Source organism: Rattus norvegicus, chromosome 4, assembly GCF_036323735.1.
Source record: "Rattus norvegicus strain BN/NHsdMcwi chromosome 4, GRCr8, whole genome shotgun sequence".
Taxonomy (NCBI): domain Eukaryota; kingdom Metazoa; phylum Chordata; class Mammalia; order Rodentia; family Muridae; genus Rattus; species Rattus norvegicus.
This window is the reverse complement of record NC_086022.1, coordinates 169,332,693-169,355,722: the sequence shown is the minus strand read 5'-3', so window position 1 is coordinate 169,355,722 and position 23,030 is coordinate 169,332,693. Positions and strand designations below refer to the sequence as shown.

Sequence of the window (23,030 nt, the reverse complement as noted above, 5' to 3'; positions counted from 1 at the left end):
TGCAAGTTGTCTGTGGTATGTGAGACATAGAGATGATAAGGTTTCCTTTTCCTTCTCAGCTTCAGTTAAATATGTTGATCACGTGAGAAGCAGTAAGAATGGTACATTGATAATACAGACCAACTAAAAGCAAAGACTTCTTTTTTTGAGACATTCAGGAAACGACCATGGGATTCTATATGGTATTGTTATATTAAACTCTGGTCTATTCAAGAGAAATCTAGAAGTATGAAATGATGCATGCATGATGTTTGTTTGAAAACTTCTGGATAGACACAGTTACAAGCATGAGATAAGTAAAACAAAATTTGCTGAAGCTTGGTGATGAGTGTTTTGGAGTTTATTCCTTTCTGTATATTTGCATGCATTTGGAAATACACATACTAGCGTGTTTAGCACATCTACCAATTATTACTGTGGAGAAAGGGACATAATCAAACTACATGTTTTGGCGTTTGAACTAGTTGGTTAATGAGACATTTCTACTTTGTATTTTTCTGTAAAGTTTTAGCCACAAAATTTAAGAAAGGAAAATTTTATAGAAAGGTAAGAAGTTCTTAAAATTCAACTTTGACCTCTTACCATATGTAATACCTTATAGTTTATTTCATGTTTTGATATATTTTGTGTTTTTTATTGGGAATATTCTATTTTGTAGATGAGGAAACTAAGACCTTAGAGACAGACACTGAGTGATTAGTTGAATCACAAAGTAAGTTTTGCTAGAACAGGAGTCAAAACGTTCTGATTTATACTTTTTTTTTTTTAATCTTTTTTTCGGAGCTGGGGACCGAACCCAGGGCCTTGCGGTTGCTAGGCAAGCGCTCTACCACTGAGCCAAATCCCCAACCCCTGATTTATATTTAATATGCGTGTTTAAATACAAAGACGACATTTTAAGGACAGGGTTTCTGCTGTGTACTGCAGGGTGGCCTTGCGCCTGCAGCCCCATTTCTGTTTCTCTTGTGTTCTGGGGTTGTAGGTACATGTGTCATCATCCGTTGCTTTACTTTTTGAGGTTGGGAGTATGATGAGATAACCCAGTGGTTTTTAGACATAATAGTCTCAAGATGCCCTTATATTTTGAAAAATTGAGTATTCTAAGAATTTTCGTAGTGTCTGTGCCATTATTTAACATGTCAGAAATTAAAATGTTTAAAATATTTATTAATTAATATTAAGTTAACATTAAAATGATATGAAAAACTAAATTTTGTTTCCAAATTTAGTGAAAAATGTATTACTTTGCATTTTGCTATTCTTTTTAGTGTATTGATTAGCAGGACAGAATTGGATGGCTCAGTTTGCATCACAGTAACTCCTAAATTCAGTGTCTGACCTGCTGTTGTAGGTAAAGTGTATAAAACAATTAGGCTATGCTCAAATGCACAGTTTAAAAAGATGGACTGTTTAGTGGTCTTTTCATATAAATATGGATATTTATCTAATCCCAGAACTATTGGAGCAGTACTTGAAGAGTACTTGCAACATTGAATCTGAGATTACATGATTTTTTGTATTCTATAATATTAAATATCTATTGTTCCATCTTGTGATTCTTATGACTCTTGTGATTCTTATGAATGTTTGAACCCTGTCTCATTTTGTAATATTCATGATCATTTGGAAAATGGTTTACTGAGTTTCACTGACCTTTCAATTAAAATTCATATTTGATTATACATTTGATATACATTAGATATTAAGCAAGAACTGTTCCTTAGTATGACTGTTAGTCTATCCAAAAGTCTTTTAAGATTCTGAAAGGAGTCAAGATCTTGGTAGTTAATTTATTTTCCCAAATTCTGAATTTCATAATTGGCTATCAGTATTGTCAGTTTTGAAGAGAGAGGCTTCACATCCTTCATTTTGGAGAAAATGAATAACTCCAGTTGTCTGTAAGTTAATTTTTAAAACCAGAATGGAGTTCTTTGAGGAACACACGTAACTCAAACAATTGCCTGAGTGTTCTCCCTGAAGACAGGCATTGTGCTTAGTTAGGTGTGCAGGGCAAGTAAGTGCTCTGTGTTCTTCTCATCTCAGCGCACAGAATATTAAGGTGCACATGTTTATGCCCAGTTTTTAAAATCCATATTCAAAGTCATTGATCTTTCTCTCTTGAATGACAAGAGGGTAGAGAGGACACATACTTGAGTGTTCCTTTTTCTGTTCTGTTGATTTTATTTTCCCTGAGAATTCTGAGGGATGACTGAAGACAGACATTAGAAAGAAGAAATTATGAGATAAGATCGGATATTCATATTTTAATGTTCTGCTGTACTGGTGGGCTGTGGTCAGAGAATGGAGCTAAGGATTGAAGGATAGAGGAAGAATGGAGGGTGCTCTTGGATGCAGGATTGGGATACAGCAGTACAGGGATGGGCGTATCAAGAGTCAGAGGTAAACATCAAAATAAGTTAAAGGTTAAAACGACTGACTAGTCTCTTACTTTCTGACCAGTACTCAAATTCTGTTGTATTCAGCCACAGTGGGGAATCAGCAGTGTCACAGTGGGAAGAGCTGGAGAATTAGGCTCCAGTCCTCAGTGTATGCAAATAGGAACCAGGCAAACTTTGGGGATCCAAATTCAAGAATGAAATTTTAATGGTTTAGTTTTGACTAAGTTAATAAGACTAAAGAAGACAGGAGTTTAGTTCAGATAGAGAACACTTACCAATTTGTTATTTGTGTGTTGCTATTCCTCAAGGATTTGAAATGGCAGAAGGAAAGACTGAAGTCGATACTCAAGGCCAAACATGAAGTATCATTTTTATCCTAGATTTTTTTTTCCATTGACAGCATTTCTTTAATAAAGCCATATGGTCAAGCCACTGTCAAATAATTAAATTGATCTCCTGTATAGGAGCAGTATATCCTCCCCAACCCCCTGTGTCTCTGTCTCTGTCTCTCTCTCTCTCTCTGTGTGTGTGTGTGTGTGTGTGTGTGTGTGTGTGTGTGTGTGTATTGTGTTTTCAGTTGCATGTAGTATAAGCAGAATCTATGTATGTATATAAGAGATTAAGCAAGAAAATCAGAGCATGCCATACAGGGAATTTGTAATTCAAACCTGCTTTCAGCTATCCTAGCAAGAGACTTAAACTATAAGCTATTTATAATTTACTTAAGCAGTTCAGGGTTCAGTCAAGTTCTCAGCATCACTTAAGCTGCTTAGCAGTGTCATCAAGCTTTCTCGTTCTCTCCAGTCCTTGGCTCTCTTATCTTTTCATGCTTCCTTAATATCCTGTCACTTCTTGTTGCCTGGTCACAAAATGGCTGCTTTAGTTTAGACCTCACATCTGTTTTTCAAGGCAGAAAGGAGGAAGAAAATAGAGAAAATGGTCCTTCTGTTACAACTGCCTAATTAAGTAGGCTCTTAAGCCTAGTGGTTGGCACATGCCTATAATCCCAACACTTGGGAGGCAGAAGGTAGGGTTGCAAGTTCAAAGACAGTGTGGTCTACTTAGTGAGTACTAAGCTAGCCTACGTGCTATTGAGACCCTGTCTCACAAAACCAAAAACCAAACCATACTAAAACTCAACAAAATGTTTCACAGAAATTCTTGTCTGGTTTCCTCATTTGCTTGAATTAATTTACAGGATTGCCCCCACTCACCAGAGAGATGTTGACAAAGAATGTTGAATAATGGAAGTGGTGCCTTAGTGTGTATTATGTGTCACCTGGCTGAGGCATACAGCTTTTCAGCTTGAAACTGGGATTCTGTTAGCATTTTGGAGGGGAGGAGAGGTCTGTTGAGTAGCTGTGTGTTTGCTGCAGATAGGAAGAAAGGAGAGCAGTGGTAACTTGTTAGACAGCTGTTTGCATGCTGGAGGCTGTTTCCAGCATTCCTCCTGAACACCGCGTCCATTTCCTTTGTTGTTGTAGATTAGGTGATGCAGACTTCTATCCCAAGTGGTCACAGAGCTAACTTAGAGGAATCTGCGTATTCATCTTTCTCAACATTTAGAGTATTACATTTGATAATCTCTGTGGTAACTTTTAATTTATTTATTTTTATTATTGTGTATGTATGCATGTGCTTGTGTGTCAGCATCTGTGTATGTGTGTTAGTGTCTGTGTGTATATTTGTGCCTCTGTGTGTGTGTGTGTGTGTGTGTGTGTGTGTGTTAGAGTCAGTGTGAAGTGGAAACTTAGGGTTCTTTGGCAAGTTGGATGGTGTTTGGCTAGGGCAAACACGTGAAGGAATGTTTAGCTGAAGCAGGCACATGTGAAAGGAAGTTCTGCTAAAGCAAGTACATGAAAGGACATGTGATGAAGGATTCTTTGCTAGCGACATGCATGTATTTGTCTGCCTTACATTGTGTTGTAGGGACTCCATAGAGAGGAAGTACAGAGAAACCTCTGGTGGGGTGTTGCAGTTTCTCATTGCTTCCATGGACTTGGGCTGATTGGCAGAGTGATGTCGGCTGAGACAGACTCATGTGCTGAAGCAAGGCCCATGGGGGACACATGATGTTTGGAGGAAGTATAAGTAGGACTTGATGGTCAGTGAAGGAGGCTGAGCTAGGCTTGTTTATAGAGCTGGCTGTGGCCTGACCGTCTCACATCTTTGCTGATCTTTGCTTCACTGAGAGAGGCACAGCTGAGAACTTCTCCTGGCATTCCTGTTGACCCTGGTCCCTCCTGCTGACTTGTGCTGAGGCTGAGGCCTCACTGTCTCTGCTAGGCAGTGCCACCACTGTTGATTTGTGTTTGCTCTCCTGACTTCCACACTGGACTGCTGCTGTATCTGAAGTGTTTGCGAGTGGATTGAGCTGCTGACCTGTGAACTGAACTGTCCATTTCCAGATAACACAGACAGGGGTTGCTCCAAAGAGCCATTCCCAAACAGGTCTACTTCCCCTCTATCCTTTCTTTCCTACTACCTCTGGTGGATGGTGGGCTTGCCGGGAGATTAAAGAATTTAAGAACCACCATCAAAAAAAATTAAAGTTACATCTGTGTGTGTGTGTGTGTGTGTGTGTGTGTGTGTGTGTGTGTGTGTGTGTGTGTGTTGGAGTCAGTGTGTGTGTTAGTGTCAATGTATGTATTAGTCCTTGTGTGTGTTAGAGCCAGTATGTGTGCTATGTGTGCATGTGTACCAGTGTATGTTTGCCATAGCTTGTGTGTGATTCTTTGTGGACTCACTTCTCTCCTTCCAACTTTCCATGGGTTCTGGGGATCAAACTTGGGTCAATCTACTTAGAAACCTTCTCCTTCTAATACAGCTCTTTAAGAGTATTCGTTGGGTGGTAAGCAACTTTGCCATAGAAGATTGAGCTATTTTGCCAGCCCTGAAATAATTCTTTTCTTTTTCGTTTTTCTGACCACTTAGCATTTTATCACAAGAGTAGACAGGGTTTAAGAGGGTCTGGTACTGTGTGGTTATCTTGATTGCTGGATAGTATCACCAACAAAGGATGGTAAAGAAGTTTGCAGTTCTTGCTTTAAAGTTAAGTTTTTGGCTTTTGATAGTCATTCTAAATTTTTATTGAAAGTAAAAATGTAATTACATTTAAAAATTAATTTTCATGACTTTCACATAAGTGCTGTAGCACTAAGCTATGACTCGGCCTCCATGTCTTTATTTAGGAAATATCCGTGTGTCTAGTCTATAAATGCCTTCAGTACAGAGTTGTGAGGAAGTGTCTTCCTGTCCCAACACCAGAGGCACTTTAGGCATTGCTGTGGGAGACCTGGTCCACTCTGGCCTTCTGTTGGGCATTTGTTATTTGTGCTGTGTATTTGCTTGGGAAAGTTAAAATAACAATTAATGGCAGGCAGGCAGGCAGGCAGGCAGGCAGGCAGGCAGGCAGGCAGGCAGGCAGGCAGGCAGGCAGGGCCTTCTGCCTTGTATTAAACGACTGCACCTCAGTGAAGCAGGACCTTTGGTACATCAGGTACCATACAGTGGCTTCTGTTTCGTTTTCATAGGATGAACCTGGTTCTTCACATGGAGTTTTGTCAAAAGCTGTTTGAACTTAAATAGGATATTCTGAAACACTGTACATTTGAGAATTTTAAAAATAGGCTCCCAAACTATTAATTTTATACTAAAAACAATTTTATACATTTTATTTAATACATATTATTTTTTTTTCTTTCTGTGGTGTTGGGATTATTTCTAGGACCTTGCAGCATAGGCCTGTGTTCTACCACTAGGCTCCATCTCACCCTTAAACTGCCATCACTGTCTCCTTCTCCTCTTCTTCCTCCTCTTCCTCCTCCCCCTCCCCCTCTCTTCTTCTTCTTCCTCCTCTTCTTCCTCCTCCTCTCCTCTTCCTCCTTCTCTCCCCCTCCTCCCCCTCTTCTTCTTCCTCTTCTTCTTCCTCCCCTCCCCCTCCTCCCCCTTCTTCTTCTTCCTCCTCTCCTCCTCCTCCTCTTCTTCCTCCTCTTCTTCTTCCGCCTCCTCTCCTCCTCCTCCTCCTCCTTCTCTTCCTCCCCTTCCTCCTCCTCTTCTTCCTCTTCCTCTTCCTTTTCAATGGAGACAAGGTCTCTCTGTGTAAGCCTTGCTGGCTTTGAACTACTTACTAAGTTATAGGGCTGTGCTACTTGCCCAGGCTGGCCTTGAATTTTCTCTGTAGCCCAGGCAGGCTTGAAATTTGGGATTCTGCTGTCTCAACATCCTAAGTAACTGTAATTCCAGGCAAGTTCAACTATGTCTGGTTCCCTGGTACATTTCGCTTGTGGCTTATCAGTACTGGGAGAACTAGGCTGTATGCCATTAATTTTGTTATTTAAGAACCAAAAAACATTTGCAATTTGAGTTGAATTTATTTATTTATTTTTAGTTATTTTATTTACTTACATTTCAAATGTCATCCCCTTTCCTCTCTGCAAAACCCCTCCTAATCCCATCCCTCCCTGCTTTTATGAGGGTGTTCCCCCACCATCCACCCACTCCTACCTCACTTCCCTAGCATTCCCCTATGCTGGGGCAGTGAGCCTCCACAGAACTAGGGGTCTCTCCTCCCATTGATGCCAGATAAGGCAATCCTCTGCTACATATTCAGCTGGAGCCATGGTGTCCCCACCCCACCCCGGCTCCCATGTGTACTCTTTGGTTAGTGGTTTAGTCCCTGGGAGCTCTGGCTGGTCTAGTTGGTTGATTTTGTTGTTCTTCTTATGGAGTTGCAAACCCCTTCGGCTCCTTCAGTCCTTTCCCTAACTCCTTCATTGGGGTCCCCATGCTCTGTCTGGTGGTTGGCTTCGTGCATCTGCATCTGTATGGGCCATGCTCTGGCAGAGCCTCTCTGGACAGCCATACCAGGCTCCTGTCAGCAAGTGCTTCTTGGTATCAGCAATAGTGTTTGGGTTTGGTGTCTGCAGATGGGATGGATCCCTAGGTAGGGTAGTCTCTGGATGACCTTTCCTTCAGTCTGCTCTACTCTTTCTCCCTGTATTTCCTTTAGACAGGAACAATTTTGGGTTAAAATTTTGGAGATGAGTGGGTGGCCACATCCCTCAACTGGGGGCCGTGCCTAACCTCTCGATATGGTCTCTATAGGTTCTTTCTCCCCATTGTTGTGTATCTTAGCTAATGTCATCTCTATCAGGTCCTGGGAGCCTCTTGTTTTCGTGGCATTTGGGATTTAAAAATAAGCTGTATATGTCTAATTCTATTAGCACCTGGTTTCTAAATGCTGTCTCGAGACTCTACTGAACTCTTTAAAGTGTGTAATTAAATCAATTATTTATGTTTTATCCTATATATGACTTAAGAATCTAGTTAATATAAATATTTGTGACCTTTAATTTTTTATAGTTTCTTAGTTTTATAATAATAACTAAAGCCATGTACAAGAAAATCTCATTCTTTTGACTTCCCTACAGCTCCTATGAAAGACATACTCAGGAGATTTAGTGTTAAATAAATGGGCATCCTCCCTACACAGTAAATAAGATAAGCACAAGACTCTCTTAAAAAATGAAACAGTCTGAGTATAGCATGTAGTGAATTTTGATCAAGTCTATTCCCAGTTCCCTCCCCTCCAACCCTTCCTGGACCCTCACTCCCAACCACTATTTCCTCCTAATTCATGCTTTTCTTTCTCTCTCTTTTAAGCTTGTAGAGAATACTTAATGCTAGCGGTATGTGCATCAGTGTAGGACTGTCTACTGGAGCATGGGTAGCTTCTGAGGGGCCACATCTCAGAGGAGAACTGGTGCCCCTCTCTTGTAGCAACCATCAGTTGCCATCATACTGTACTCTTGTAGAAGTGTTTGTATATCCTCAGTTCTCTGATGTCTCCAATGTGTCTAGGCTTCATACCTCACCAAGGCAATCCAGAACTGTCTTCACCATCATTTCACAGTAAGATTTGTGGTACATTGCCTTTACCTAGAGCAGTGGCTCTCACCCTTCCCAGTACTGTGACTCTTTCCGCTTCTTGTGTTGTGGTGACCTCCAGCCATAAACAGTATTTTTGTTGCTATTTCATAACTGTAATTTTGCTACTGTTATAAATTATAATATAAATTATCTGATAGGCAGAATATCTGATATGCAATCCCTATGAAAGAGCCCCGTCCCCCATCTTCACCCACAGGTTGAGAACTTCTGAGAGAAGAAGACAAACTTGTCTTTTTAGGAAGGCAAGCACCCAAACATTTTTGCTACTCTGAAGTAGTCTGTAGATTAAAAAACCTGAGGCCTTGACAGTCAACTACTCTCCAACCTACTATTTTATGTTGAACATCTTAGTCCATTTTCTTACTATGTTGGGCCTTTCAATAAAATGAACTCATTTTCATAACAGTTCTTTTATTTTTTTCTCCTTTATGGTTATGCCTTAGGCAGATGTTGCTGGCTATAAATAACATCATTGTAATTTTGTAAGATAACAATTAGTTGTAAGGCTTGGGTGATGTCTCTCTTTTTGTGTTTGTAGTTGTTTTATGATATGAAAACTATGTACTTGGTCTGAGGAAAGCAGAACTGTTTTCTCCTCTTCTTAAGTCATTGCTACCAATAAGACTGAGCAACTTGACTGCCTCCTGAAGCTGGATTGTGCTAAGTGGTTTCTTACAGAAAGCAGGTAGCCTTTAGGGATAAGCTAAAGATAATTTTCTCAAATTATTGGACACTCGCCGACCAGTGATGGTTTCCACCCATCCATACTTCCTTTGGCGAGTTTGTTTGTGTAGTAATTCAAGGAGTTGGATGAGGAAAGATTCATGGACTCCTTGTTGGCTTCCAGGCATTGCCTCTGGGGGTTCTTTCCTTTCCACTTTGTACAACATACATGCTCAAAAATTGTTAGGTGAGTGAACCATGAGTTAGATCCACTGTGTGAGGCAGTTACTGGAGTGAGCATTTCCTAGTGTACATTCGATTATACATTACAAGGTATTCTGTGACTAAAAACTGACTCTGAGAAGGGTGGGCATGCCCTTTAATGTAATGTACAAGACAGATCAGATCAGAGGGAGGAGTTACAAAGGCCTGCACAACCTCGTGATGGTAATGGGCTCTCTGAACTGGGATATTCTTGAGGGTAGCAAATCTTTAATTTGAATTCATATACTGAGCTCCGTGTTGCCTCTTTTCAACTTCTGAACATTTCCTTTGTGTATCTGTATCTAGCCTATAGTGAAGAAAGATAGGGAATTATGTCCCCTTCAGCATAAACTATTTGGTAGGCCATGATAAAGTTCTATCCCAGCATATCTTTCCCACCTTTTGTTCTGTTCAATAGAATATCTGTGCTCTCCACCACCCCATTTTGAACTTACAGTTGTAATGTTGGCAAATATGCTCTCTTGCCTAAACATTTTTTCAGACTCTAGAGCACATTATAACAGACCAAGACCAGGTAAATCACAGTATAACGTGTGTCATGGAATTTCTTCTTGATCCTTTTTAAATCCTGTGTTTCAAAAGACTGTCCTTTGAACTCTTCTTGGAAAAGAATCCATCTGCACTTGCTTGTGTAAAAACTATTGGTTCTCATTCCTCAGAGATTGTGAAGTTCAAGATATTTTAGTGCTCCCAGGTAATTTTAATATGCAGCCAATATTTAGAACTACTGACTAATCAAAATGTCTTGTTGATTTTTATTTCCTTTTCAAAGAAGATGCGGTAATTTATGAAGTACTTTTTATTTAAACGAAATTGTTTTATATTCACACAGTGATCTGGTATGGGGTTTAAATAAGAATCTTTCCCTGTATGCTCATATATTTGAATGTTTACTTCCCAGTTGGTGGACTGTTAAAGAAGAATTAGGAGGTGTGGCCTTGTTGGAGGAGGTGTGTCACTAAGGTAGTTTCTGAGCTTTCAAAAGCCTATGTCAGGGATACTCACTCTTTCTGCTACCACTTGTGAATCAGATGAGAGCTCTCAGCTATGGCTTCAGTGTCATGCCTGCCTGCTGCCACGCTCCCTGCCACAGTGGAAATGGACTAAAACTGTAAGCAACCCCTAGCTAAACTTGCTATATAAGCTGCCTTGGTCATGGTTTCTCTTCACAGCAGTAGAAACCCCAACTGAGACACCAGTGAGATAGAAATGCTTTGCTTCTGGAATTCTTTATTCTTTGTGCTACCTGCCTGGATGTCACCCCTAGGATAGCACCAGAAAGTCTTAAATTTGCATTGTGGCTGAGGATGACCTTGAATTTCTGATTCTTTTGCTTCAGCTTTTTGAGGAATGGGATTACAGGCATGCACCACCAGGCCTGGTTTATCCTGTCAGCATTTTAAGTTCAAATCTATTTTTTTGTAACTGTGTGTCCTCAAGGTGAGGAAGACTGAAAAATCTGTATACCAGTCGAATCACTGCAAACATTGAAAGAAAGGCCAAAGATATTTTTAGGACAGTATTTTTGCCAGATCCTGTGAGCATCCAGTAACATTTTTAATAATAGGAATTAAGTTTCCATTCTGGACTCAAGATTCACTCTCCAGAAGTAGGACTAGATCAGTAGCTTTCACCGGTTTTCCAAGCAACTGTTGTGATTAGATGGGAGTAGAAAGTGTAAGCTGAATATACACAGTACTCAATAAATGAACACTCCTGTATTCCTCACCCATGCATTTTTTCTTCTTAGAGTTTTACAGATTACCTAAGGTCCAAACCCCAGAATTAGAAAAGAATGAACAGTCCTCAGGAAGGAGAGAAAACTGAACAGTTATTGTTTCGTGCTTAAGATACCTTCGCTCTGTTACTTAGTGCTATGCGATGTTAAACGCTGATAGCAAATGAGGTTTCCTTTGAACCTAATTAAGAGCTGGTGCAGTACAATTAAGCAGTAGAGTGTTGTGAATATAATTCTTGGGCTCTAACTATGCCATTCACTACATATTAGATGAGATGGTGAAGTCAGGTAGTTTGGTATTAAGCCAGAGTTTCATGGTGGACAGCCTTATAATCTACTTTATACCAAATTTCCCTTATGAAAAAATTAATATATTTGTTATGTTTTTCCTATTAAGTTTACATATGGAAAAGAGACATTGCCTAATACCTATCTACTTGTTTTGCTTTATGTGAAATATATATGTGCTAGAGAAAAAATATAAAAGAAGGATTTATTTTGGTTTAGTGTTGGTTGGTTGACCATGGCTTTAGCCTGTGGTGAGGAGAACATCATAGTTGAAAAGTGTAGTGAAAGAGGTTGCTCATTTCATGACAGCCAGAGACCAGAGTGGGGCGGGGGTGGGGCCAGGAACATGTATGTATCTTTCCAGGGACCTCCTCAGTTACGTTTTCTCCAGCTAGGCCTCTCCTACTTTCCATCATTTCCTGATAATGTCATCTTATTGTGAGAGTGTTCATGTCCAGTTATTCTTCCCACCTCCACCCAAGAAAGGGTCTTGGTGTGTATCTTGAGCTGGCTATCAACTCCCTGTACAGACTAGGCTAGCTCTAATCTCATGGCTACCCCCTGATCTGAGATCTGAGAGCTTGGATTATGTATATGCATGAGCCAGCACACCTGAGAATATTTTTGTTGTTGTTGCTTGTCGAGACAGAGTCTCATTTACATCAGTCTGCTCTCCAAGTCACTATGTAGCCAAGGATGCCTTGAACTTGTAATGACTCCTGCTTCCACCTGACAGGTGGGGTGTGGTCCAGTCACTTTTCACTGATTGTACCTGCGTCCATCAGCTTTAGACCAAGCCTTTGAGGGGCAGGTAGAAGGAGACTTCATTTTCAAATCATACCACATACCTTGTATTTTATAGCATTATTGACATTGAAAATTTTAATTAGGTAGGCTTTTATACTACCATTTACCACTGAATGAATTCCATGATATACCATAAAACTGATTTTGGATAATGATGAAAAATAATTGTACTTAGTTTATTGAGAAAATAGAGCTGAGTACTTTAGTTTCAGCATCTTTCTTCCTGTGAACATTCTTTTTTTTTTAAATAAGAATGAGAGGAGGGAGGGAGGGAGGGAGGAAGGGAGAGAGAGAGAGAGACAGAGAGACAGAGAGACACAGAGAGAGACTTCTTTCTTTTTTTTTTAAATTTATTTATTTATTTTATGTATGAGTACACTGCATCTGTCTTCACACACACCAGAAGAGTGCATCAGATCCCATTACAGATGGTTGTGAGCCACCATGTGTTGCTGGGAATTGAACTCAGGACCACTGGAAGAGCAGTCAGTGCTCTTAACCACTCAGCCATCTCTCCAGCCCCTCCTGTGAACATTCTTAGCATGCCATAAATTAAGACCAAACAAAAAATGCAGGGCCTGAGGATGAAGCTTAGTCAGTCTGTCAGTCAGTGTCTGTCTCTGTCTCTGTCTCTGTCTCTGTCTCTGTCTCTCTCTCTCTCTCATTCTGTGTGTGTGTATTTAACTTATAGAAGAGAATCATGATATCAGCCTTCAATTCAAAATTCTAGTGCATCAGTCTTCTGAATGCTGTGATTTATAGGTATATAACACCACCATACCTGGCTTATTTTAGCCTTTCATTATGCCCAGTTCACTTTATTTGTAAACAAAAACTTGAACCTGGGCATAATGCTTATTTAATTTTATATTAGCGCATATGAAGTGGTGGCAGATTAGGGTACCAAGATCTTTCAGATTTTGTAGAATAATTCGATGGTGTAGTCTAGATGCCATTTTCATGAGCACTGTCAAACAGTCTGTGAGTTAACAGATATATGCTTCGATGCCAGGCACACTGACTTAGCTTTTGATCCTCAACGGTCTTTTGGTGCTTCCTTTTCATGTTAGACATTCAGTGACTGTTGAAGTCTGAGTCCATCCTTACACATCTAAAATCACGTGGGCTGTGTCTTAAGTTTTCTGGATTCAGTTTTCTGTTCTGTCCATTGTAAATAGTTACCAAGTGAAATTCATCCAGGGATGTTTCCAAGTTATTTTTCTATAGCTTATGATGGCTTTGATGGCATATGCCTTCCAGGGTGCCCCTTCTTTATTAACTTACTTTGTCCCATACTGATACAATCTGTGCTCTAGCCAGGAAAATCTCCTTGTCTCTTTCATTGAGTTCATGGATTTATTTCATTTGGAATTTTCTTCCTCATTTTCCCTTGGGTGTTTATGTCCCAATATTGTCCCAATTTTTCCCTGAAAAATCATCTTGAAATTTAGATTTTTCTAGAAAGCACTTTTTATATTCATTCAAAATGTTATTTCAGGTATACTTAATTTTTTTATTCTTATATGAGATTAACCATCTCTTGTTTTTCTCACAATACCTTTTATTAACATTAAGATAAGCCAGTGCTGACAGTCAGAAATTAAAACTCGGACAGTGTTTACTGTTTATGGCCCTCCTGAGCCTGACATCAACCCTGGACTATATATAAAGGACAGGACCGTCTTCCTGAAGATGGCAGATGACCTTAGAAAAGGAATAACCTGAAGGATAGCAGGCAGAAATGGCATCGCATCTCAGACTTGCATTGTTGAATAGACATTTTATGTATAATCCTTTTTTGACTTTGCAGTTATTTTTTTATGTCTTATAGTTGAGTATTTTTTATTGTATTGTTAAGATTGTGAGGCTCGTAATGAACACCTTGTGTTCTGGCCATCTTATTTGTCTTTGATGTTCCTTCTGGGTCAGGTTGTGCTCATTTGAAACCAGTGGCTTACAAGAGGTTGGAGGGTCAGACAGCTGGCAGGGCCACAGGTGCCATCACACCTTGGTGAAGCTTGCCTTGTCCACACATGCTCAGGTTACTTTTTACTTTACAAATATGAATCCGTAGGTTGTTATTTTCCATATAGTCCACATGTTGTTATTTCTACATATCCAACGGTGGAAGCCTCAAGAATCTCTTCCTTTTGAGACTTAGGTTGAGGCCTAGCCTTCATCTCCAGAGCTACAGTATTTAAGGGCTGATGAAAGCCTAGGACACTGAGCCTGGTATGATGGTATAGACCTTCATTCTACCACTTGGGAGGCAGAGGCAGGTAGAGGTCAGCCTGCTCTACGAAGTGAGCTCCAGGACAGCCAAGGCTGTTACCCAGGGAAACCCTGTCTTGATAGGAAGTTAGTGATGTTTATTCTGTGGAGCCAGCCATGTATGAAATGCCAAGATGGAAAATTTTTTAAATTTCTCTAAAATAAAACTTCAATTTAGAATGTTTTACCTTAATAGTTTATTTATATTATTGTTGTTGTTTTGGTTTTTCAAGACAGGGTTTCTCTGTGTAGTCCTGGCCATCCTGGACTCGCTTTGTCATCCAGGCTGACCTCCAACTCACAGAGATTCACCTGCTTCTGCCTCCTGACTACTGGGATAAAAGGTGTGTACCACCACTGCCTGACCAGTAAAAATCATTTTCAATGTTGATAGAACACCCAACCCATTGATAACAGTTGTGCTTACTTGATATAATAGCAACATATCAAAGACCTTGGCAGATGCCCCCATCCCCCAAAAGGAAATAGCACCACAGAAAATGAAATAATAGTAAGAGCTTAGCCTTAAAATCTCTGTTAGAGGCTCTGTTTTTAATTGTGAAGGAAGAACTGTGAAAAGGAGCAAGGGAGAGAAGAGGAGACCACAGTGTTTTAGAACAAAGCAAAAGCACAGAAACTTGTGTTAGATGAGAGGATGGAAAACATTACAGGGAAAAGATGAACAATGAAAAGTGACCAAGAGGCCAGGTGCATCCTTGGCTTTGCCAGGGTTTAGTCTCTGCTTTTTCTGTTGTCTGTCCTTCTGCCCAGGCCCCAGCCCTGTCATTCTGTGGCTCTCTGGTGGAGTAGCTTCCTAATATTATTAAATTCTCAGCACCCACTGCAAATGTGTGCGTGCATGCATGAGTGTGTAGACAAATGTAGTGATGTCAGAATGAGCATAGCCTAGGCTCCTGGAGGGCGAGCAATGATGCTAACCATCGTTCTCTACTACATGGCTTCCTTTTATCCTGAGACTTGCAAAGAAATGGGAATAGTTATTTCTGATCAAGCCTTGGGAGTCTCCAGCCATGATTTGGCTTGCCTGTTGTGTCCCCAGACTTATTCTTTTAATGTGAGGCTATAAACTGTGACACTTACATGATTGCTTGGTGATCAGTACATTTTAGCACCTTTCTGTCCTGACACTGTCTAAGTCCTAAGATATACTCACAGCAGCATCTTTCTGTTCCTAGTGAGAGAACTGTAGATGGCACTCAGTCCCTCACTTCACCCTTTATACAAGCGCAGGCGTGGGAGTGTCCAGTGCATGTTTTATATGGCCTATGGGCAGTTTGGTAAAGTTGAAATTAGGAACAAGGTCTCCTGAGTCCTGTCCTTTTTTTTTCCTCTAAAAATAATACATCATGAAATCTCACATTTATTTCATTTTTTTTCTGAATTCCTAGGATTTGTTTTGGTTGGAAGCTGCAAAGAAACTGAGCCTGCCTGAGTTGTGTATGCTTGGTGCAGAAACCTACAGAAGGAAAGTGTGTGTGTGTGTGTGTGTGTGTGTGTGTGTGTGTGTGTGTGTGTGTGAATTACAGTTTTGTAGCTCCTGCTTTCACTGAGCAGAGCAGAGCAAGGGGCCAGCAAGTTACCCCTGGGCCTGGCTGACATCCCATTTTTTGAAGCCCCAGAGTTATTTTTAGCCCCAGGGCCTTGGAAGCAGGTGTGGTCTCTGCGTGAAGGCCACGCCTGGAATCTGTTCAAGCATTGTTGTGCTTGTCTTCTTAGGAGCTGACAGTGGTGACCTAAGCCTACTGCTTTACTTTGCCAGGGGAATTTGCACCTTTTGGGTGAGGAATGAAAAGTCATACTTTATTACATTTGTGATTACTTAGGCAGGTTTGCTTTGGAAACTTTTAACACTCAAAATACATTTTAAGATTAATAGTACTATGTTAACAAAAATATCAGAATAAGTTCCTTATGTATAGGACTCTTTTTGTATTAAAAAGCACACTCCAACTGATATGTTTTAAAATTCAGGTTTCTAGTCACAAGTCATAATTGAACTTTTAATTTTCTGGGCATCTGAGATGTCATTCATCGCTGTAGACAATATGTTTAGCATGCCTGAAGTTCTGCCACCAGTGAACATACACACACTTTGAGGATGATAGGCAAATGCTCTCTACCGTATGATAGATATTCTTTACAAGTTCTTTTGTGAAGCAACAGTTGGGCTTCCACCTTTTGAGAGTTACCATCAGTTTACATATATTGTATTAGCTCATCTTCTAATCTGCCCACTCACCACCAACTGTTTTAAATCAGCCCTGCCAAGAAAGATACCAAGACTGTGTGATATCACTTGCCAATGTTTCCTTCCTTCCTTCCTTCCTTCCCTCCTTCCTTCCTTCCGGCCAGCCGGCCGGCAAGTTCATGTATATCACAGAATGGCTTCAAACTCACTTTGCAGCCAAGGATGACTTTGAGTGTCTGATTCTTCTACCTTTACTTCCCTGTAGGAAAAGCCATAGGTTTTTGCATCCATTCAGTATACAAGATATCCTCTCTAAAACTGATAGTTCTGAGAGATTAAACTGTAGCCTTTCTTTCATTAGACTGCTTCCAGATTATACCTTTGCCCTGTCTTAGTACTTGTGGAATTTAACTTTTCTACCAGAAACATATGCCCTTTCTTTCTCATAGTGGATTTTGTTATGGCGGTGGATTAGCCAAAGGTACAATATACAAATGAAAGATTCTGAAGTTACTGTTGCCAACCCCTTGAATGTAAGTTCTTGAGTTATTTGATCCATCCTTTGACAAGAAGAACATCTTGAAAACATTTATTTTAATGAAAAGATTTCTAAGGGGGCTGGAGAGATATAGCTCAGCAGTTAAGAGCACTGACTGCTCTTCCAGAGAACTAGGGTTCAATTCCTAGCACTTACATGGCAGCTTATAACTGTCCGTAACTCCAGATCCAGGGGCTCTGACACTCTCACACGGACACATGTGCTGGCAAAACACAATGCTCATAAAACAAAAATAAATAAGTTATCTTAAAAACATTTTAAAAATACTTTCTTGTATAGATTTTTTCATACATATATTTTGCTTACTATGTCTGTTATATTTTATTCCATTCTTTGCCAAAAAACAAAAACAAAACCCTTCAGACTCCCTTACTAGATGTAAGCATTTGTGCTCTAAGCAGCAGTATACTGTGTGAACATTGTAATCTCTCCTGTCACAGTGTTGGTGTCACAGTGTTGGTGTTTCTTGGCAAAGACATACACCAAGGAACCACACCACATTCCTTTGCAGTGTTAAAGGAAGAAAATGTACTAAACTTCTTTAGTATGTGTGTGGACTCACCTACATACATATTTGTATATATTTTACCCCAAAGTTAAAAATCTCAGTTGCCTGGAAATGTGTCATTTCTAGTAAATATAACCATCATTCTGAAGAAAGACTGAATACTACCGTAACTTTTATTAGAATTTGCCTAATTCAGGATGTTTTGGCCAGTGTCTTCATTATTTTAAATGGTGCTTTTGGCATAGAGTTTCAGTCTTCCCGGTGTCCTCTTAACTTGCTTTCTCACCCCCTTCATGATTTTACTTTTTGTGATTGCTTTAGAGAAAGGCCTGTGGACGGTCAGTTTGAGCCTCCTCTAGAAGCTCTCACCTTTAACTCTGCTTCATTTATTTCTTCATAGCACTTTATGCTAGCATAGCATATTTTGTCTATTATATGTACCTTATGATATTTTACATTTTTAAAGTCCCTCCAAGATTCATGTGTTGGAGACTGAGTCCCCAACTTAATGTTATTAGGAAGTACTGGAGTCATTAGGAGGTGGGTCTTAGTGGGAAGATTTTAGGTCACAAGGTCACACCTTCAGAAGGGGGTTGTGGGTCCACCTTCCTTTTTTTTTTTTTTTTTTTTTTTTTTTCCGGAGCTGGGGACCGAACCCAGGGCCTTGTGCTTCCTAGGCAAGCGCTCTACCACTGAGCTAAATCCCCAACTCCCCACCTTTTTTCCATGCTTGTTTGCTCTATGACCAGTTTACCTGACCTCCCATTCTTAGCCATTGCTACCTGACATGTCCCCAAGAACACTGAGAGCATTGGATCTGCTCAATTGTGGAATGAAGTTTCCAGAACTCTAAACCAAATGTCTTTTTTTAAGGACTGGGGAAATGGATTTTGTGTGTCAACTTGACACAAGCTAGAGTCATCAGAGAGAAAGGAGCCTCCCTTGAGGAAAGGCCTCCATAAGATCCAGCTGTAAGGCATTTTATCCATTAGTGATCAATGTCGGAGGGTCCAGCCCATTGTGGGTGGTGCCATTCCTGGGCTCGTAGTCCTGACTTCTACTAAAAAGGAGGCTGAGCCAGCCATGTGAAGGACACCAGTAAGCAGCACCCCCATAGCCTCTGCATCAGCTCCTGCCTCCAGGATCCAGCTGTGTGAGCTCCTATCCTGATTTCCTCCAGTGATGGACTGTGATCTGAATAAACTCTTTCTTCCCCAACTTACTTTTTGGTCACGGTGTTCATCATTGCAATAAAAACCCTGAGATGAGTAGTCAGTAAACCTCTTGCCATGCAATGAGAAGAATACTGAGTTCAATACTCAACACCCATGTAAATGCTTGTTATACTGCAGCCAGACATTGTGCAGAGTGAGAGACTGAACACTCAGCTCTAAGTGGGAATCTCTGTGAAATCCCTTCCCTCAGCTCCGGGACCTCCCACCCTGCTGTTCCACTCCATAGAAGCAGAGGTGGGAAGAGTGTAAGAGCCAGAGGGGATGGGGAACCCCAGGAAAACAAGGTGCTCTAAGTCAGCATGAGGACGGCAGCACAGGTCTGCACCAGGTCCTCTGCATACATATTAGAGCTTCCAGCTTAGTTGTTGCTGTGGAACTCCTGCGTGTAAGAACGTGAGTAGGGATCTGAATCTTGTGCCTTCCCTTTGGCTCTCTTCCTTCTGTTGGTTTGACTTTTCCAACTTCAATTGATAAATTTTGTTTGTCTTACTATATTTTATTTTGTTTTTTAAAAATGAATAAAAAAATCTATCCATGGGGCTGGAGATATGGCTCAGCAGTTAAAGAGCACTGAGTGTTCGTCTAGAGGATCCAGGTTCAATTCCCAGCACTCACATGGCAGCTCACAGCCAAGGGGATCTGACACCTTCACACAGACACACATGTATGCAGGCAAAACCTATGTACATGAGATAAAAATAAAGACATCATTTTTAAAAAAGAAGGAAAACCTAGCCACTAGGTTAAGCTTAACAACTGAACTGTCACATGCCTGCCAAGAGAGGAAAATCCGTTTTCTTCAACAGAGTAGCACTGGGTCTATCAACCACTCCAGGACAGGCCTCACGTTCAGGAGTTGTTGACCAGCATATCACGGACTCCACAGTGTCATTTGTTTGTTCTTATTTGGTTACAGTTTGGTGTTTGGGGGGGCAATATGGGGTGGGGTGGAATTTTGCTTTCTTGATTTTGGAAGGGGTTTGTTGTATTGGGTCGTTACTTGTTTTTTGAGAAAGAACTTAAAGTTGGGTGTATAGGGAGGGGAGAGGATCTGGAAGGATTTGGGGACGGGAAAGAATATAATCAAAATGTATTTTAACTTAAAGATTGCTTTAAATAATAGTAATAAATAATAGTGCTGGGTATGGTGGTACATATTTCTACCTTTGGGAAGGCAGATGACAGGAAGATCCCTGAGCTTGCTGTTCAGTCAGTGTATATTAATCTACAAGCCTTAGGTTGCAGTGAGAGTCCCTGTCTCAAGTAACAGTGAATAGCATCTGATGAATGGTACCTCAGGTTGACCCCTGGAACACACAGGAGCAGGTACGTGGACATGAACACACAATGTTTTCTCCAAATGAGTTAATTGTTTCAGATTTTCTTAAAGTAATGGAAAGATGACTAATTCAGTATTCCAGTACTAAATTCTAAGAGAACAAGATTTTTTTACTTGCTTAATTTCTAACTAAGCAATTCATTTACAGTTATAGTTTATAATGAATAGTTATCATTTGTTGCTGCATTTTCACAGCAGAGTTTGGCACATTCTAGGTGTCTGATAATTACTTTCTAATTACTTGAGATGCTCGAGAGTACCAGGATACACACATCAGTCTCACTTGACCCTGTCTCGTTGTAAATCTCTCTTCTCAACACCAGCTTACCTTTATCACCGGTAGGCTTATAAAAGCATTTCCTGTGCTCCCAGATTAAACTATTCTCTCCGTTCTTCCTGCCTGGTGGCTCTCTCTTAGGGATCCTTGCATTTCCACCCCAGACAGCCACCCATATCCAGGCTCCTTTTCTAAAGAAGAGGCCCTTAGTTTTCCTGCTAGAAGGTGAGAGGAAACACAAGATGTGGATCAGCGAATGAGTGGAGATTTCAGAAATATGTCTAATAGACTCATGGGTAGTGGAAGAAAGGGGAAGTAGTATCAGAAGGAAGAATCAGGGTTCGGTAGATCAGGGAATAGAAGCTAGCTGTCGGCACAGATGAACATAACAAACGGGAAGCAATTCTAAGAAGAAAGACATGATCTCTGACTGAAGCAGTACCAAGTGTATGCTACTCTGGGCTAGCAGAAACTCTTTTTTTTTTTTTTTTTTATTAACTTGAGTATTTCTTATATACATTTCGAGTGTTATTCCCTTTCCTGGTTTCCGGGCAAACATCCCCCTCCCCCTCCCCTTCTTTATGGGTGTTCCCCTCCCCATCCTCCCCCCCTTGCCGCCCTCCCCCCATAGTCTAGTTCACTCGGGGTTCAGTCTTAGCAGGACCCAGGGCTTCCCCTTCCACTGGTGCTCTTACTAGGATATTCATTGCTACCTATGAGGTCAGAGTCCAGGGTCAGTCCATGTATAGTCTTTAGGTAGTGGCTTAGTCCCTGGAAGCTCTGGTTGCTTGACATTGTTGTTCATATGGGGTCTCGAGCCCCTTCAAGCTCTTCCAGTTCTTTCTCTGATTCCTTCAACGGGGGTTCTATTCTCAATTCAGTGGTTTGCTGCTGGCATACGCCTCTGTGTTTGCTGTATTCTGGCTGTGTCTCTCAGGAGCGATCTACATCCGGTTCCTGTCATCCTGCACTTCTTTGCTTCATCCATCTTGTCTAATTGGATGGCTGTATATATATGGGCCACATGTGGGGCAGGCTCTGAATGGGTGTTCTTCTGTGTCTGTTTTAATCTTTGCCTCTCTATTCCCTGCCAAGGCTATTCTTGTTCCCCTTTTAAAGAAGGAGTGAAGCATTCACATTTTGGTCATCCGTCTTGAGTTTCATGTGTTCTAGGCATCTACGGTAATTCAAGCATTTGGGCTAATAGCCACTTATCAATGAGTGCATACCATGTGTATTTTTCTGTGATTGGGTTACCTTACTCAGGATGATATTTTCCAGTTCTGACCATTTGCCTATGAATTTCATAAAGTCATTGTTTTTGATAGCTGAGTAATATTCCATTGTGTAGATGTACACATTTTCTGTATCCATTCCTCTGTTGAAGGGCATCTGGGTTCTTTCCAGCTTCTGGCTATTATAAATAAGGCTGCGATGAACATAGTGGAGCAGGTGTCTTTTTTATATGTTGGGGCATCTTTTGGGTATATGCCCAAGAGAGGTATAGCTGGATCCTCAGGCAGTTCAATGTCCAATTTTCTGAGGAACCTCCAGACTGATTTCCAGAATGGTTGTACCAGTCTGCAATCCCACCAACAATGGAGGAGTGTTCCTCTTTCTCCACATCCTCGCCAGCATCTGCTGTCACCTGAGTTTTTGATCTTAGCCATTCTCACTGGTGTGAGGTGAAATCTCAGGGTTGTTTTGATTTGCATTTCCCTTATGACTAAAGATGTTGAACATTTCTTTAGGTGTTTCTCAGCCATTCGGCATTCCTCAGCTGTGAATTCTTTGTTTAGCTCTGAACCCCATTTTTTTAATAGGGTTATTTGTCTCCCTGCGGTCTAACTTCTTGAGTTCTTTGTATATTTTGGATATAAGGCCTCTATCTGTTGTAGGATTGGTAAAGATCTTTTCCCAATCTGTTGGTTGCCGTTTTGTCCTAACCACAGTGTCCTTTGCCTTACAGAAGCTTTGCAGTTTTATGAGATCCCATTTGTCGATTCTTGATCTTAGAGCGTAAGCCATTGGTGTTTTGTTTAGGAAATTTTTTCCAGTGCCCATGTGTTCCAGATGCTTCCCTAGTTTTTCTTCTATTAGTTTGAGTGTATCTGGTTTGATGTGGAGGTCCTTGATCCACTTGGACTTAAGCTTTGAACAGGGTGATAAGCGTGGATTGATCTGCATTCTTCTACATGTTGACCTCCAGTTGAACCAGCACCATTTGCTGAAAATGCTATCTTTTTTCCATTTGATGGTTTTGGCTCCTTTGTCAAAAATCAAGTGCCCATAGGTGTGTGGGTTCATTTCTGGGTCTTCAATTCTGTTCCATTGGTCTATCTGTCTGTCTCTGTACCAATACCATGCAGTTTTTATCACTATTGCTCTGTAATACTAGCAGAAACTCTTTAAGGCTTCTCATACATCTGGCCCCACCCCATGTTGGCCAGCCAGTGTCTCAAAAGAGAGTTAAGCTTTGAAAGTTAGCTGCTGTTATAAC

At 40.7% G+C, this 23,030-nt stretch overlaps 1 protein-coding gene across 4 annotated transcripts in view; it reads left to right on the top strand.

Moving 5' to 3' along the window:
- The window catches only part of Dusp16 (dual specificity phosphatase 16), an 83,391-nt gene that overhangs the window by 5,786 nt on the left and 54,575 nt on the right, over positions 1-23,030 (top strand). The gene's annotated exons all lie outside the window — the stretch shown is intronic.